Consider the following 5,685-nt stretch of genomic DNA (forward strand, 5'->3'; position numbering starts at 1 on the left):
CCCGGCCCCGCCGCCTCGGCCCGCCCCTGCCTCCCCGCCGCCCTCCCGGCCTGCGAACGCAGGGAGGGGTCGGAGGGCTGACCGGGAAGAGCCGGGGAGTCGCGAGCACTGGGGAACAAAGAGGGAGGACACGGCCCTTGGAGGAAAGGCGCGGACTCGTTTCTCGGAGGAGCGGAGGAATCAACTTCGCCGCGCGATGACGTCACCTTCGCGGTCGGCTGAAGAGGCGTGCGGCGGCAGGAGAGTGCGCTGCGCATGCGCCGAAGGAAGAAAGGCGCGGAGCGGGCCGCTTTGGGGGAGGGGCGGACCTTGGGGTCGGGTTCTCGTCCCCTCCAGGTGGCTCAGGAGCTCTCAGGACTTACTGGGGAAGAGCGGGCGGGCTGTGTATGAAGATCTTGCCTCCTTTGCTGACTTTGCAAATAACTGTTCGCTTACCGTAGACACGCGGCTGGATTGGTGGGCTCCCCGGCTCGGCGTGCGGGGGGCGGGCCCGGAAAGCTGCGGTCGCGTCCCGGTTTGGGGTCCCCGCCGCCACCGTGCGGCTCGGCCGGCCGGGGTTTGTCACAGGGCGGTAACGCGTGTGTGGCGACGGAAACGTGTTTTATCTGGAGTTCTTTCACTACAAACGGAAATTTTGCTTGTCTTTCTAATTGCTATTGAGACAGAAAAAGAGTTTGTAGTCTTACAAAAAGCCTTGGGAAAGGGAAAACCTGAAACACTCGTAGACGTTGCCTCCTTTGTGCTTTCCACTTCTGTCTTTACGTGCCTATTTTAATAGTCCCTGAAAAGTACGGTGTTGCGCTTCTTCGGCGGCCAGACTGGCAGACTCGAAATAACCGAGACCAAAATAGCTCCTGCCTCTGTCCCAGGCACCGCGCCTCAGTGTGTTTGTCGCGGTGTGCGCCGGCTCTGGGGTCCCGGCTCGCGGCGGCCGGCTCTCTACTCTGCGCCTGAGAGGCTCCAATGACCAGTATCGGAAGTATTGGGACGGAAAAGTGCAGGCTCTATGGAAACACCTCTAGCCTAGTTTGGTTTATCAGAGAAGGCTTCTCTGAAGACGTGACATTTAAGATGAGACTTGAAACCACTGAGCAGAGAAGTGGGCAGAGAATAAAACAGTACTGGCAGAGGACGCAGCGTGTGCCGGAGCGCTGAACCAGACATTCTACAAACCACCAGAAGCCGGGGTGCCTGGTGCTTCGAGAATTGAGAGGCAAAGCCGAGGCCAGAAAGGAAAGCAAGGGGTAGATGGTGTGGGACAGAGTAGGGAATGGAAAGCGCCTTGAAAGACCCTGGAAGGATTTCAAGTCGGTTACATTTGTATCCTGCTGTCTTGACTTCCTGCAGCCTTTTTTCTGTACTCGTGGTCTTCGCTCACATAAGTCGACGTTCTTTGGTAATACTCTCAAGAGGGCAGCGTTATGGTACAGAGGATGCGGTATAATTTCGTTGTTGGAGCATGAAATAGGGCTGGCGGTGTGGCCCAGTAATGCGCTCTCATGGAATGCACAAGAGCGTGTGTTTGATCCTCCAGCGCGCATGTGCCACGGAAACACACAATACAGTGCTACTCCTAGGTCTGTACTTAAATGAAAATATGTGTCCGTGCAAAATTTATATGCAGTAGCATTATGAATACTCACCAAATGTGAAACAATCCGAATACTCATTCCTGTGCTTTGAATATGGTTTGTCCCTAACAAAGCCGGTACTGCGACCAGTTCCGGAGGTGACAGCATTGAGCCGTACCGGTATGTGCGGGACTGATGGCTTTCTGGAGAGACTGCTTTAGTTCTCCCGGGAGTGGATTAGTTCTTCAAACAGCAAGTTGTCGCAGAGAGAGTCGTTTGCCGGCTGGCTCTCTCCTCTGGCCGCGTAATCTATGCCAGTTCCACATTTACTAGCTGTCTGGCTGTGGGTAAACTACTCATCTTTTCTATAATTTGACCTTATTTTCCTCACCTGTAAAATGAGGATAGTAATAATAATATGTTGGCTAAAGTTTTTTGAGGATTAAATGGGATAATATTTGCAAAAGGCTCAAAAGGCCGCATGACAAAGCAAACAGTAATTCTTTGCTTAGCTACTGTAAGAGACCTTTATATATCAAGCTTGAATTGTTGTTCTTTTATTTTTTATTTATTTATTTTTGTGGTACCGGGGACCGAACTCACAACCTTGTGCTTGCCAGGCAGGCACTTATGCCACTGAGCTATATCGCCAGCCCCCAGCTGTTGTTTTTTTAATGTAGTACAGTTAATAGTGGCCTGGTTTCATGTAGCTCACAGCCTTGGGAGGGAGAGAAACCGAAGCATTGTTAATATGGCTTCCGTGTTGTATCATTGTGCAAAATACTATGGCAAAGTGGGAGAAATTCTGTGTGTTAGTGACATTTTTGTAAATTTGAGCTCACTGGCATTAGTTATTTACTGTGTAACAAACTGCTCAAAACTTAGCTGCATAATACAACACATACTTATTTTTCACAGTTTTGAGGCTCAGGAACTAGGGAACACTTCAGTGGAGTTGTTTGGGTTCAGCATCTCATGAAGTTTCTATGGAGTTGTTAGCTCGGGCTGAAGCCGCCAGGCAGGAAGAAGAATTTGTTTCCACATTCACTGGCCAAAGGTAGGAGGCTCAGTCCACACCTCTGTATGGGGCTGCCTAAGATCAGGCAGCAGGCATCCCAGTAGCAAGTGATAGAACAGGTGAGGGGCCGGGAGAGAAAGACTGACTGACAGGAGAGCCACAGTCATTTTATGACCTAAACTGGGAAGTTATGTACCATCACTGCCATGTTCCTTTCTTTTAAAGCAACTCATTAAATGAAACCTGTATTGAAAGGAAGAGAAATGAACTCAAAGGGAGGGATATCAAAAAATGCATGTGCAAACACACACACTCACACACTTTAAAACCACCACATACAGGCAGGCAGAGGTGGCAGAAACAAAAGAATAGAGATACAAAATTATATAGCATGTAATCTAACATGGCTAGAGAATAGAGGGGGTTACTGTTATTCCCTATTTTATTTATTCATTTGTTTTTTTATTGAGGTTTTTCAAGACAGGAGCTCACTGTAGTTCAGGCTGGCCTTGAAGCATGGAAATCCTCCTGCTTCATCCTCCAACACGCTGGGATTACAGGTGTGCACAATCACACCAGCTTGTAATTCCCATTTTAAAGATGAAAGTGAGACACTGAGGTAAAGTAACTTCTCTAACACATATAGTTAGTAAATGGGAAATTTAGGTCCTGAACTCAAATTTCTGATTATAGAACCTATAATCATTTTAATTTTTGTTTTAATGTAACACAAATAGATATTAATAAAGAAAATACAAAAAGGACTCTTCTATGGAAAATAAAACAATTTAATAACAAGATAATTAGAGAATAGCAATAGTTAGTACACCGTGCATCACGATCTTAAAAGAATGGCCAAATGCTACTCAAAATACAAATCATACACAAAAAAGACTCTTACAAAAAAGAAACAAACAAATGAAAGGACAAAACTTTCTTTTCCATGAACAAATCAGTATTATAAATGAAACAAATTAGCATATATTTTAAAATACTTTTGAAACAACATAATATAATTTGGGGAATTACTTGAACTTCTCTCTACTTCCTATTTATCTGTCTTCTCTTTTCTCCCTCCCCCTCTATATATACATATAGATAGATATGCATTGTATTGCTTTAGTTTCTGTGTAAGAGAAACTGTGATATTTAAGTGTGTTCATCTGACTTATTTCACTAAACATTACATTCTCAAGTTGAATCCATTTGCCTATGGATGCCTCAAATTTATCCTTTTTTATGGCAGAATAGTACTCCATTATGTATAAATACCACATTTTCTTTCTGCACTCATCTGTTGATGGACATGTATGCTTTTCCCCAGATCTATCCATTGTCGATTTTGCTGTTATAAAAATGCATTGTCATGTAACTCTGTAATATGGTGACTTTAACTCTTTCGGGAAAATACATAGGAGGGTGAAAACTGGATAAATGGGGTTTCTATTTTTAGTTTTTTGAGGAAAAACCACACTGATTTTCATAGTGATTATAGTATTTACATTCCCACCAGCAGGGTATAAGAGTTTCTTCTTCCTGACATCCTTGCCAGCATTTGTTATTGTTTTATTTGATGGCCATTCTTTCTGGAGTAAGATGGTATCTCAATGTAGTTTCAATTTGCATTTGTCTAATGGGCAGTGATGTTGAACAGTTTTACATGTATTTATTGGTCATTCATGCTTCTTCTGAGAAGTGCCTGTTTTTTGCTTGGGTCTTTTATCTTTTGGGGGAGGGTCTAATTTTTTGACTTGTTTGTATATTCTAGATGTTAGTCCTCTGTCCAAAGAATAGCTGGCAAATTTTTCCCCATTGTGTATGTGGTCTCTTACTCTGTTGGTTGTTTCCTTTGCTGTGCAGACACTTTTTAATTTGAGGTTATCCCATTTATTTATTCTCTGAATTATTTCTCATGCAATTGGGGTTCTGTTTATGAAGTCCTACCTATGCCAGTATCTTCAAGAGTTTTACCTATTTTATCTTCCAGCGGATTAAGAATCTCTGTCGTAACATTTACAGCTTGGATCCACTTTGATTTTAGTTTAGTACATGGTGAGCTATATGGGTCTAGATGCAGTCTTCCGCATGTGGATATCCAATTTTCCCAGCATCATTTATTAAAGAAACAGTGTGTATCTTTGGCTCCTTTACCAAAGAGCAAATACCTGAATGTTCCTCTGTTCTGTTGCATTGATCCACATTTCTATTTTCATGCTAGTACTGTGCTGTTTTAATCATAGATGCTTTGTAGTATAATCACATCTGGGATTATGACACTCCCTGCTTTGCTTTGTTACCCAGGATTTCTTTTGCTATTTTGGGTCTGTTTTGGTTCCATATGAATTTTAGGATTGTTTTTTCTAGATCTGTGAGAAATGCTGTTGGTTTTTTAACTGGTCTTTGATTATATTGTTTCTGCCAGTCTAGGAGCAGAGCATAACTTTCAGTTTTTTTCTTTCTCTCCTTTTTTTATCAGAGCATTTTAGATTCGTTCACATTCATCATAGGGAATTGGTACCTGTATGCAATATATCTTGACTCTTTTTTCCTCTTCCTTTTCCCTCCCTTGAACACCTCTTCCTCTCCTTATTTACAAAAGCTTTGTTTCCATTTTTTCCTTTTATTGTCTGTTTTTTCTTGTCCTTTCCTGCCTTTCCCTTCTCCCTTTCTTAGTCCCCTTCTCATTTGAACGTTTGTTTCCCATTTTGCAATATCTATTACATATTTTGGTCCTTATTTACACTTTTGGTCTCTCACAACACAGAAAAGATGCACTATTTAAACATGTCTCTCTGAATTATTTCACTAGAAAGTATGGTCTCAAGGTGCATCTATTTACCTTTAGAAATGTCTCAAGCTTATCCTTCTTTATGGAAGAGTAGTACTCCATTGTATAAGAAAAAAATCTTCTTTATCCATTCATCAATTGTTGGGCATTTGGGCTGTTTCCAAGATTTAACTGTTACAAACTGTGCTGCTGTAAACATAGGTGAGCATATATCATTAAGGTATGGTGCTTTTAATTCTTTTAGGAAGATATCTAGAAGGGGAATAGCTGGGTCAAATGGAACCTCCAGTTCTAGTTTTTTGAGGAAT

Source organism: Chinchilla lanigera, unplaced genomic scaffold (genome assembly GCF_000276665.1).
Source record: "Chinchilla lanigera isolate Chin_1 unplaced genomic scaffold, ChiLan1.0 scaffold00032, whole genome shotgun sequence".
NCBI classification, from domain to species: domain Eukaryota; kingdom Metazoa; phylum Chordata; class Mammalia; order Rodentia; family Chinchillidae; genus Chinchilla; species Chinchilla lanigera.